The sequence below is a fragment of the Schistocerca gregaria genome, chromosome 2 (assembly GCF_023897955.1).
Source record: "Schistocerca gregaria isolate iqSchGreg1 chromosome 2, iqSchGreg1.2, whole genome shotgun sequence".
NCBI lineage: Eukaryota > Metazoa > Arthropoda > Insecta > Orthoptera > Acrididae > Schistocerca > Schistocerca gregaria.
The window spans coordinates 999,836,983-999,849,568 of NC_064921.1; positions in this window are offsets into that span (position 1 = coordinate 999,836,983).

The window sequence follows — 12,586 nt, forward strand, 5'->3', positions numbered from 1 at the left end:
GCTATTATTCTTCACCGTTTTGTGGCTTACATAAGCGCTTCAGAATATGCTGTGACGTAAAGGCTATTTCTATTTGTCTTTGTTTGGATATTTTCTTCATGAAGACATCACAGAGACAGACGGGACATGATTCAATACGAGACACGTTGGCTACTTCCTACAAATTCTTTGATGTAACTGGTCATTGGATGTAGGCTTTCTAAGTTATCCGAGATAAAACTGATTCTTTACAATGTTAACGACTATAGAAGCGTAATGTATAAGTGGTGCACAAAATATGGAAACATCCGAAACAAAGAAGCTACCATACCTAAGGCGGTGCCCGAAACACGTTGCCATTAAAAATAATTTCCATTTTCTCGGAATGGATCAATTCTAGTTCTGTATGCACTTCAAGAGAATTTTATATCATTATTCCTGTAAAATAGTAGGGAGCTCATGTAACTATGGGGAAGGATCGCGACCACGCATCGTTCTCTCCAAAGTAGACCACAAAGGCTCAGTAATATTGAGATACGGTAGAGCTTGATATGGGAGTGTTCGAGCTGTGTGAACAGTGGACCTGTCACCTTGGAACACAGCATACAAGGGAGCAAACATTGTACCATGGGATGGACCTGCCAGGGCTGTCTAGAGGCGAAAGTTCAAAAGTATTCTGAGCTACAACAAAGTCCCTAAGATTTAACACACTATCACAACTACTCAAGATATCCCATTTACTCATTCGAACCCTGTGTGCCATAAGATATTGTTCTGTGACGTATTTATAAACATTTTAAATAATTTGCGTCACCATTAGCACAGCTTCTGACACAGGAATCTCTGTCTAAATTATATTTTACTGGCGATGTCGAAATAGTAATGAAAGCTATAACAAATTATACAAACAGCTACCACGATTCATTCATCATGAAAATGTGACGTGCATAAATTTGTCAATGCAATTGCTCATTCGTGTTGTTCAAATATTTGAGCATTTCCAGAACGAATTTTATTATACTAATGACAGCGCACGGCCATCTGCCAAAATTACTCCTAACATGTTAAAAGTTCACAGTTAATTATCCTTACTAACACATTGCATTTCCGTAGATCAATCCCAAAATCCTTCCATAATTGTGAGAATATATGTACCTTAGGGTAGAACTTGTAGAAAGTATTGCTTTATCTAGGAACAGAAACTGGCTCTTAGTTGGACGATAAATAAATCAGAAGCCATTTGATGCATATCGTGCATGTTTTGCAATAGTAAATTCCTCGCTCCTAATACCTCGTTACTGAGTTGTTGAAAGTTATTACGCAATTCATATCATATTATAAGGATCGGCAGAGAATTTTTTTTTTTATCTACTGTATTTCCTGCCGTTGCGGTAAACATCTTGTAGGTGCACAGGTGCCTGTTTAGAAACAATAGCTCGAGCGTCGTAGTGAGTAAATGAAACATCCTAGTTGACACAGAATCCTGAATTTTTAGTGAAACCAGTTGTACCCTAGAATCTTTTTAAAATATGATCATGATGGTATCTCAAACTTAGATTTTTATTCTCTGTAGGTAAGATATTTCCCATATTGGGTCGAATCCATATGTTGGAATGTTACAGGACTATCTATAAACTTGTGAATTGTGCACGTAAATGCACTAGACTGTTTAAACAACTAAACACAGCTCCGCTGCAGCACATACTTGAAAAAGACCAAATGAAACAGTAAGTGGAATGAACAGCTGTTGGAAGGCCTAGAGTAACTGTGCAACAGGAAGCGGCTTTTGTAACTAAAAATATCAAAAGCTGCAATGTTTATTCAATTTAATAATTACTTTACACTTCACTTATAAATATACTAAGAAACAATAACACCACTGAAAACACTACGAAAATAAGAGAAGTAAATCACGTCTGGCAACCAGCTTACCGCCTTTCGTTTAGTCATACTGTCGGAATTTAACCTAAGGAAGGTACAATGTAGTACATGAATTTGCAATGGAGCAAGTATAACAAGTGGACTACATCTAGGAAAGCAGCGTCTTCTCATCTTGAACATGTATAGAGACGACACAAATCAAATTTCATTTGAATAACATTTTTGAGATAACGGCATCTAAATGCAAGCACTTTTGATTACATTATGGGAATGACAGTGATCAATGTGTTACAAATATTTACTATTAAAAACAGTCTTGATCACAATTTATTTATCATGGTGACCGGTTTCGACCACTACTGTGGTTATCTTCAGGATTACTACTAATGATTCTCCAGCAGAAGGAGGTACCTACCCACTGGTCTGAAGAAACGGGTCACCATGAAAAATAGTGATCAAGACTGTTTTTAACAGTAAATAAATGCAAGCAGTTTGCTTCGGTCAAAACAGAAATTCAGTGTTGACACAGGAGAAGTCTTGGATTCAGAAACTTTTTGAAAAGATAGCTTAGCAGTTTTGACTTTATCTCCCAACATTTCATTACTTTCAATACATCTAGTGATGTTATTGGTACCTCAAGAAATTATTCTTAAGGGTCTCAGTTTACAGTTTCCTGCTTACCGGGACAGATGTGAACGTTGTAGGCACGCAGGAACAGCCAACCCCGTGTTTTCCGTGACCGTTACTACGGTTATCATCAGTTAATTCCTGGATGTGCATCAGTAATAACGTCCAGTACTGCGAGCGAACGGATTGCCGTTCACTGAACTCTGTGAGCTTACACACGATTCTGCCTTCGTACTTCATTGTTATTCTGATGAGAAATGTCGCACTCAAACTCGGGCAGAATTTCGTATAATGATATGCATTAATTTAAATACCAAGAGCAGGATGGCAGCATAACGTTTCCATAATTTATGAGGAACTTAAATGCTCCCAGGGTCGGAGTAGCATTTAATGTGCATCCAGAATTAAAGTATCACTTCGACTGTAGCGTCCGGACGAGATTGCTTCTGCCTCTTTTCAAATCTGTGGCTGTGTACGTAATGAAGAGTAGCTGCAAATATAATTCAGTTTTGCTTACACGCGAAATAAGAAACTCTTAGTACGAAGTCTTATAAACAACTTTTAAAAGTACGAAATCCTACTGTAACGTAGTTTAATAATGCCATCACTCTGAAAATCAGATTTTTTCAGACGGCTGACGATTTCCAGTGTCACGTATTTGACATACTTTTGTTTTTATTGTAGTTCGTTAGAAGTCGGTCATCGTATTCTCCAAGAGCAATATGTGTAGTGTGTGTGTGTGTGTGTGTGTGTGTGTGTGTGTGTGTGTGTGTGTGTGTGTTTGACACATATCTGGGATTAACCTCATCACCTTTGTACATGTTAACTGGTGTTCCGCAATGCAGATATCTGTGATCTAGAAATCATACTTTGTTTCATCCTTACTTACTAAACTAATCGACAGTTACGGTATGGTACACTGTATCGATATGACGAAACGAGACTCCTTGCATTAATTAGAAACCATTTACCGTGGCATTTTCTGCGGCAATTGGTTTTCCATGCTCCTACCCTGTGATACGATTTAATAAATTCTATCGATTTATAGGTAGTGGTGGAGCTGTTCCCTACATACATCTCGCTGCGCTCCAGTGGGAGATTCTATATACGTGCTTTGAATGGAAGCAACGAGACTGATATGTTGAATTAGCGGTGCTTGCCTTCAAAGTGGGCCACCCTGAATTCACACATATCTCAACATGTCATTCCACTGCTCGGAATGTTTAATAGCCAAGGTGGACTTCTCATTCGCTGGCTCTGAGTTTATGGACTTTGGTGATAAGTGTAAAAGCGTAACAACACAATTCAAAATGTAAGCATTGGCCATTAACTTTAAAGAAATTTTTTTAGTAATGCGGGCAGTCTCATTTCCTTTGTATCAAAGTATTACGTGGCGTGATTGTGTATCTGCTTCCGATAAATGCTGACCACACAATCGTTGCTTGGCGATAGGGACATGAATAAAGATCGAGTTCTTGAGACACCTGAGTAGCACCCATGACCACATCAAATCCTCCGTGGAAGCATTGAGGAAAGAACTGCCTTCCCAGTCCTTGACCTCATCCACGAAAAACCAAAGGATGTCCCAGTAACTGTGTACACAAGAAAACAAATGGTTCAAATGGCTGTAAGGACTATGGGATTTAACATCTGAGGTCATCAATCCCCTTGAACTTAGAACTACTTAAACCCAACCAACCCAAGGACACCACACACATCCATGCCCGAGGCAGGATTCGAACCTGCGACCGTAGTGATCGCCCGGTCCCTGACTGAAGCACCTAGAACCGCTCGGCCACAGCGGCCGGCAGAAAACAACTGAAAATGAGGAGCATCTGCACGCTTTCAGTCACTACTGCCCAGCTTTTAAGCACTGATCTAAGAGCGTTGGGTTGATTTTAGGGAAGAGACCAAACATCGAGGTCATCGGTCTCATCGGATTGGGGAAGGATGGGGAAGGAAGTCAGCCGTGCCCTGTCAAAGGAACTATCCCGGCATTTGCCTGAAGCGATTTAGGGAAATCACGGAAAACCTAAATGACGATGGCCGGATGCGGGATAGAACCGTCGTCCTCCTGAATGCGAGTCCAGTGTCACTGTTCTAAGGACCTTTGATCATCGAGCGTCAGCCGGTTCTGTCGCACTAAAACGTGCCACAAGAACTGAATCACTTAAGGAGATCCGATCGTGATAATGCTTACAACAACAAGAAAATATCGCAAGAGGTTTCAGGAGGTATGTCCAAGCAGGACACAGCCGGGGGGGACAGTAAAAAGCCTACATCTTTGGTATATTAACTGAAACTTGTATCATAATGTCTGCTATTATTCTTCACCGTTTTGTGGCTTACATAAGCGCTTCAGAATATGCTGTGACGTAAAGGCTATTTCTATTTGTCTTTGTTTGGATATTTTCTTCATGAAGACATCACAGAGACAGACGGGACATGATTCAATACGAGACACGTTGGCTACTTCCTACAAATTCTTTGATGTAACTGGTCATTGGATGTAGGCTTTCTAAGTTATCCGAGATAAAACTGATTCTTTACAATGTTAACGACTATAGAAGCGTAATGTATAAGTGGTGCACAAAATATGGAAACATCCGAAACAAAGAAGCTACCATACCTAAGGCGGTGCCCGAAACACGTTGCCATTAAAAATAATTTCCATTTTCTCGGAATGGATCAATTCTAGTTCTGTATGCACTTCAAGAGAATTTTATATCATTATTCCTGTAAAATAGTAGGGAGCTCATGTAACTATGGGGAAGGATCGCGACCACGCATCGTTCTCTCCAAAGTAGACCACAAAGGCTCAGTAATATTGAGATACGGTAGAGCTTGATATGGGAGTGTTCGAGCTGTGTGAACAGTGGACCTGTCACCTTGGAACACAGCATACAAGGGAGCAAACATTGTACCATGGGATGGACCTGCCAGTGGGATGGACCTGCTCAGCCAAAATGACCACATACTCTTCGGTATTGATACAACCGTGCAGAGTACGTATGGGGCCCAAGGAATACCACGATATGGCTGCCAAACCATCACTGAACTCCCGACATGTTTCACTCTTGGGACGTGAACATGGCCAGCAGATGGAGAAAGTGTTAAAGAAGACTCATCCGTCCAAAAAACTTTCTTTCATTACTCCGTAGTCAAGATTTCGTGGCTTTGGTAGCACATTTTCCTGTTATGATCATTTTCGTTTCTCATTAGTGGTTTTAGAATTGCAGCTCGCCCTGCAATTTCCCGCTTATGGAGCTCTTTATCTGCTGTTTTGGTGCCGAAGTGATTTGCGAGTGCGGTATTCACTTCAGAGGAGTGACTTTTGCAGCTACTGTCTCCTTATTTTTCGTCAGCATTTGTTTCAGTAATCTTCTGTCACAATGAATCAGCGCACAATTTCGTTCATGTTGTGTGTTAGTGGATGATGCTTCTCCACTGTCCTTGTATGTGGTGTAATTATTCGATAGGTGAACCTTGAAACAAACAGATTTGAACACGAACGAATTGTCCTCGTTCTGATCCAATTAGATCCGACGTAATGCCCTCAGATCTATAGGGAATACTCTTCGACAGCGACTGGCCCTTTCAACGTATTGAGAACGTTTCACAGGTGCCGTCTGTCGTCAAATACAAAAGCGTGACTAGCATTTGCATTTATATTGAATTGTGCATTTCTTGCAGTGTTTCTATATTTTTATCCAACCCCTTTACGTAATTATGGTTTGAAGACGGGGGAAAACAAGAAGGTCTTCACTTTTCCACTAACCGTCTCGAGAAACTGTAACGATGCCGTAAGTCTAACTCGGTTCGTACGAGAATAAACGCCTATTATGACACTGACTCTACCTCATTGATAGCTGCGGTTGCCTCATTGGTAATGAGAAACTTACGTTGTAATTGGAATTTTCTGTTTAGAATTGAATTAGACTACTAGCCCAAGTGACCCCTAACCCAATCACATTCTTGAAAACTATTCCTTATTACATATAAAAGTAACGACACACTTCACTAATTAACGATCGCAACCTGACTACAGCATAAGAAAAAGACTTAGCTGAGGACTTCATACATACGTTTATATCAGAACAGTAATTACCGCCCATAGCAATAGAAAATTATAGGCAAGTGAACACGAAAAATCATCTCTGAGATTCCAGCACTGGTGAATGTATTTATCAAGTCAAGTTAGACTCGATCACGTCGCCATAGTGATATAAACCCCGATTTTTGATTATTGCAGTGAAATATTAAATCCCTGAACACAAACACCCTTGTAGAAGCACGTAGAACTTCTCTGCAATTTTTACCAGCGCCACGCTCACCTTATATGCTATAAACGCATTGCGGGCTAAGAAGATACGATGTTTGATGTAAAGATATCATGTGATAATCACTGAATGAGTCAACTGATGGAGCCAAAGGTTACGTATTACATTATTTGATCATGGAATCATTCTCGTTAATGCAGAAACGTAAAAAACTGACAGGGGAAAGTAAAATAAAGCAATATCCACGTACCCCTGCATATAACTGAACGAAATGAACAGAATCCTACAGAACATCTAGTGCACAATGAAAAGCGTTAGATAATGCGCAAATACGCAAATTACCAGTTGAACGAAGTTTCTAGACATACATGAAGCATTTTATGAGCTAAACGAAGGAGGAGAGTGACTGAATCTACTTTATCCTTCGGATTCAGTGATAAAAGTCGGCTTCTGTACTAGGCCTCGTTCTTTCTGCCCTCATAAAGACACTGAATTAGTAACCACACTTGGAATACGAACTGGCTCGCGGTATTCATGCATAGTTCAGTGTATGAAACCGTGTAAATTTACCATGTAGTGCTAATACCACACGAATGATTAACGAAACAACTTTCCAATACGCAATGGGTTTGTATAGCCCCAACAACAGATGTTATCTCACCAAACATCATCCTAGTACACTCCGCATACAACACGGAGCTCGCATCGTTACCGTCCACAATATACTGGCAAACAGCGAAACACAGAACAGAAGAGAAGGGCACAGTAGAAAAAAGTAAGATTAAACCCAGGATCGGCGTGTTTTGTCAACGGTCAGAGATCTGACCGGCCCGCAGTACCGGAAAGGGGTCAGAGAATGATTCCAGTCAAACCTAAGAGACTGAATCTCCACAGATAGCTTGTTTGATGCCGAGACAGGGTATACGACACTGTTTGCAGTGATACTGCGGTAAATATATTACGAAGTACTTAAAACATACAAATATAAAACTGAACAGTTAACAGTCTTAAACATGGCTCTTGCTCAGCAACCGTATGCGATTTTCAGACATAGGGATAATACAGCCAGCCTGTTGCCAATAATTGTTTGGTACCATTGACCTTAATTTCGACGCCTCTAAGGGTGTCTTCATCAAAATGAAATTTTGAGAGCCCGAAAAATTGCACTGTGAGAAGGCAGCGGTCAGAAATAAGAGCAGCTATGCTCAAGTCAGAAGTAAAATAAAACATGTTCCAGCAGACGTGACAAAGCTGGAACATATTTTATTTTATTTTTGAATTCATCAAAGCTGCTCTAAATTCTGACCATTCTTTTCTTGCAATGTAAGTTTATCGTTTCTGAAATTTTCTTTCTGATGAAGTCACCCTTAGTAGGAGTCGAAACCAAATCAGTTTTATCAAACATTTGTTTGCAACTGGTTGGCTGTGTAATACCTGTGTTTGAAAACCGAGCATCTAAATTGGAGAATTAACACGAAGTTTTTAACATATATTGGAGGACATTACGAAAATTGCTAAATCACCACAATATTTTTTGTGCAGCGTACAGCTTGTTTCTCGGGCAGTAGCGAGGCTGGCTGCGACATCCTCCCGACATCCTTCCCCAGTTATTTTAATTTTCCAAAGAAAAGCTGTCTGTTCTATGTTAGGCACCGTTTATTTGATGATGCACGTCCTTTCACTGTCCCAAAAGACAGTGGTGCGTGAGGCTAAAGTCGATAGTGCAGCAGCATCATCTGTGCCCTTTCATGGAGACCTCTAATTATTCATATTCCAGTAGAGGAGACGGAGCCAAAAAAGAGCTGCACTACTCCTACTTTACGTCACTGGACGCAAAGCTATTCATTAGTCAGTAGAATGGATTCCTATGGGAAGAACGCACATTTTGGAAGAGCCTGTTTACCCATTACAGGATATTTTGCCTTTTGTGAACTGTTTTGCTACACTGTGTGAGAACTTGAAGAAACCAGTTTCGATTTGTCGATACATGCCCTGTAGCAACCTGTTTACTTCATCATTGTGGCAAATATTAGTTTTCGGAGAGTCGGCGTGGTCTCTGCCAATAATATTCGTTGGCCAAATTTGGGACATACGGTCCTTTTTCATCTTTAAGTAGTATGCCACTATTAATGGCCACTTGCTGTTCAGACTTGGAAAGTGAAAGAGGCTTTATTCTGATGTTGAGAAGGAAGCGGCCTTCGTCTCTTGGAGGTGCATGTTGTTGAGCAGACATTACAATGCTTGAGGAATCGAATGAGTGTGACGTAATCGGTTCTGCTTTCTATTCCAATCTCGTATTGTTCGTGGAAAGAAGGATTGTCGGTATGCTTCTGTGTGGGCTCTAATCTCTCTGATTTTATCCTCATGATGTCTTCGCGAGATATACGTAGGAGCGAGCAATATACTGCTTGACTCCTCGGTGAAGGTATGTTCTCGAAACTTCACCAAAAGCCCGTACCGAGCTACCGAGCGTCTCTCCTGCAGAGTCTTCCACTGGAGTTTATCTATCAACTCCGAAACGCTTTCGCGGTTACTAAATGATCCTGTAACGAAGCGCGCTGCTCTCCGTTGGATCTTCCCTATCTCTTCTATCAACCCTATCTGGTACGGATCCCATACTGCTGCTGCTAATGTTCACTTGTTTTACTCCGCGAGCAGGTACCAGTATCAGATAGCGTGCGTCTGCGAAATATTTTGCGCTTATTGATTGCTATTGTGTTCTGTTTGGAAGATGGTTGTGCAATACATGCAAGCCGCTGTGGCCGAGCGTTGCTAGGCGCTTCAGTCCGGAACAGCGCGACTGCTACGGTCGCAGGTTCGAGTCCTGCGTTGGGCATGAATGCGTGTGATGTCCTTAGGTTAGTTAGGTTGAAGTAGTTCTACGTTCTAGGGGACTGATGACCTCAGATGTTGAGTCCCATTGTGCTCACAGCCATATGAACCACTATTTTTTTTCGACTCATTCTGCCTTGTTTCACTCCGTACCATAGTAAATTCTATTTTCTGAACTGCGAAATTAGTTTCTTAAATATGTTTTTTGGAGGGCGTTGATTTAGAATGCAAAGTTAAATCTTGAAAGTGTAGGTTGAAATATCTCCAGTAGGTTATGAAGTTTTCTTTTGGTGTTCATTGACAGTCCACTCTATGACAGAGTAACAATGCGTCATGAATGAATTATGCGAATACTACAGAAATCGGTAGGTGTAATGTACATATACAGACAAATAAATGATTACAATTTCAGAAAAATTGGGTGATTTCTTCCTGTGATAGAGCTTCACGAACTGAACAGATCAATAACGAGTTGATCCACTCTTGGCGCTTATGCAAGCAGTTCTTGGCATTTGTTGACAGAACTGTTGATAGAATGAAAGTTTCACTCTACAGTGGAGTGTCCGCTGATATGAAACTTCCTGGTAGATTAAAACTTTGTGCCGGACCCAGACTCGAGCTCGGGACCTTTGTCCTCACAGCTTAACTTCTGCCAGTATCCGTCTCCCACCTTCCAAACTTTACAGAAGCTCTCCTGCGAACCTTGCAGAACTTGCAATCCTGAAAGAAATGATATTGCGGAGACATGGCTTAGCCACAATTGGGGGGTTCTTTCTAGAATGAAATTTTCACTCTACAGTGGAGTGTGCGCTGATACGAAACTTCTTGGTAGATTAAAAGTGTGCGCCGGACCGAGACTCGAACTCGGGACCTTTGCCTTTCGAGGGGAAGTGCTCTACCAACTGAGCTACTCAAGCACGACTGACGCCCCGTCCTCACAGCTTTACTTCTGCCAGTACCTCGTCTCCTACCTTCCAAACTTCACAGAAGCTCTGCAGCGAACCTTGCAGACCTAACACTCCCGGAAGAAAGGATATTACGGAGACATGGCTTAGCAACAGAATTGTTGATGTCCTCCAGATGGATACAATGACAAGTTCTGCCCAATTAGAGCATTAGACCGAGATGGTCGGATGATACTGCCCATAATGCTCCTAAAGTTCTGAGTTGGGGGGAAGGGGGGGGGGAGGAAAAATATGGCGACCTTGATGACCAAAGAAGGATTTGGCAAGCACGATGAAAAGCCGTAGAAACTCTCGCCGTGTGCGGGTAGACATTACCTAGCTGAAATGTAAGCCTACAGTGGACAGGCATGAAGGGCAACAAAATGGGGTGCAGAATTCCTAGACATACCGCTGTCCAGTAATATTGCCGCGGATGACAACCAAAATGGTCCTGCTATGACATGACTGGCACTCCAGACTATCACACCTGGTTGTCAGGGAGTATGGCAGGCGACAAACACGTTGGTATCCTTCCACTCTCTTTGGTGGCTCCAGATACATGTTCGCTGGTGGGGTCAACGGGCCTCACTTACAAGCGGGACTCATTAATGATTCTTTATTTTCATCATGGCAGCGACAAAAGCAAACGTAACGAAATTGTCTCGAACGAGAAACAGCACTCAGTTGCACTAAATTATGGTTATTTTTAAACCTTGACCATGGTTTCTGCTATTATAATATAGCCTAATTCAGAAGTCCTAAAAACGATCCAAATAACATCTACACCAGTGATACAATCTACAAATAAAATTCAAAATTACGTATGTGATAACATATTTCTTACATACACGTGCTCCCTGCCGCCGTTGGATAAGTAGCTGCAGCAGCAAGTCGTATACTCCTAGCTCACTCATTTGTTGCGTACTTTAATTCTTAATTTATTTGCGTGGTTTTGGTACTTGCATTGTTTAATTCATAAATTTCGGGCGTGTTATAGTATTTGAGAGTTGTAGCATCGCGTTTTAGTATCTGAATAGTGCAAAATCGCGTAGTCTCCTACCGCCGCTGAGCAGTGTCAGCAGTGCGCAAGTAGCAGCATTACTGCATTTACTGGGAAATCTTGTATTTTAATAACCGTTTAAATTTTGTGTTGATTTGTTTGCGCTCACTGTAGATAAGCTCAGACGTTATTTGCACAACAGTTTTTAGCATGGATAGGGACTGAAACTGCTGTGTTCGGATGCAGGCTGAGTTGGCATCCCTTCGCTCCCAGCTTCAGGCTGTTTTGGCTTCGGTCACACAGCTTGAGGCTGTTGCCAATGGGCATCACTGTGGGGGTCCGGATGGGGGTTTGTCGGGGACGGCCAGCTCGTCCCACGCATCCCCCGATCGGACTACGACGGTGGCTACCCGGGATACTGCCCACATTGAGGCTGATCCCTCACCTGTGGTAGAGTGGGAGGTCGTCTCAAGGTGTGGCAGGGGGTGAAAGACATTCCGGAGGGCTGAAGGGATCCAGTTTGTCTGACGAACCGGTTTCAGGCTCTGTCTCCGGCTGGTACTGATCTTCGGCCAAACATGGCAGCTTGTCCTGTTCCAGAGGTTGCCCCTCAGTCTGCAAGATCCGGGCGGTCGCAGAGGGTGGGCTTACTGGTAGTTGGGAGCTCCAACGTCAGGCGCTTAATGGGGCCCCTTAGGGATATGGCAGCAAGAGAGGGGAAGAAAACCAATGTGCACTCCGTGTGCATACCGGGGGGAGTCATTCCAGATGTGGAAAGGGTCCTTCCGGATGCCATGAAGGGTACAGGGTGCACCCATCTGCAGGTGGTAGCTCATGTCGGCACCAATGATGTGTGTCGCTATGGATCGGAGGAAATCCTCTCTGGCTTCCGGCGGCTATCTGATTTGGTGAAGACTGTCAGTCTCACTAGCGGGATGAAAGCAGAGCTCACCATCTGCAGAGTCGTCGCAGGACTGACTGCTTGCCTTTGGTACAGAGCCGAGTGGAGGGTCTGAATCAGAGGCTGAGACGGTTTTGTGACC